Raw genomic sequence first — 704 nt, 5'->3', positions numbered from 1 at the left:
GCTCATAAAAACTGCATTTCAGTATAAGATAAGAGGGTGTTTCACAAAAGGTGCAGTTTTGCACCTGCCAGTGTGGCAACAGTGATATCTTCATAAATTTCTTTTTCTTCTTTTACAAAGACTCTTACATTGTATTTATTTACCTTGAAATGTTGGACAACCATGGATGTGGTCTTCAATCCATGGTGAATACCAAGTAACTCAACTTTTTCTTTTAATGTCATGATATTTCTCTGCTTCTTATGAGCACATCCAGCATTAATAAAGATACACCTTATGGGTCCTATAGTTTTACTCAAGGCTTACTATACTTCCCCAACCACAATAAAAATATGAAAGAATCACAAGAAATCCACTTTTTACTGCAGGACACAATTTACTAGAGAAATGGTCTTCTCATTACCCCGAGACAGTCATCCTCATAACAATAGACACAAGAGGTGGCTACAACATTAAGATAGTAAAACAATATTTACTATAATTAAAATCATTCAGTAATGACTTAATATTGCATCTTTTCATTTTTCTTGAGTGAAAATGGAAAAATGGCATCATTATACTCCATAAATATTTGTGTGCATATGGTTTCTTAAGTTTTAACTATGTGTATGCTTTATGGTAGTAAAAGATAAAATAGATCATCAGGATATGAATATATTCTATGCAATCATAAGGCACCTGTTTCTCTTTTTTTCTTTTCTTTT

The sequence above is a fragment of the Otolemur garnettii genome, unplaced genomic scaffold, assembly GCF_000181295.1.
Source record: "Otolemur garnettii isolate 467f Iridium unplaced genomic scaffold, OtoGar3 scaffold00199, whole genome shotgun sequence".
NCBI classification, from domain to species: Eukaryota; Metazoa; Chordata; class Mammalia; order Primates; family Galagidae; genus Otolemur; species Otolemur garnettii.
Note: the sequence above shows the minus strand (reverse complement) of the source record.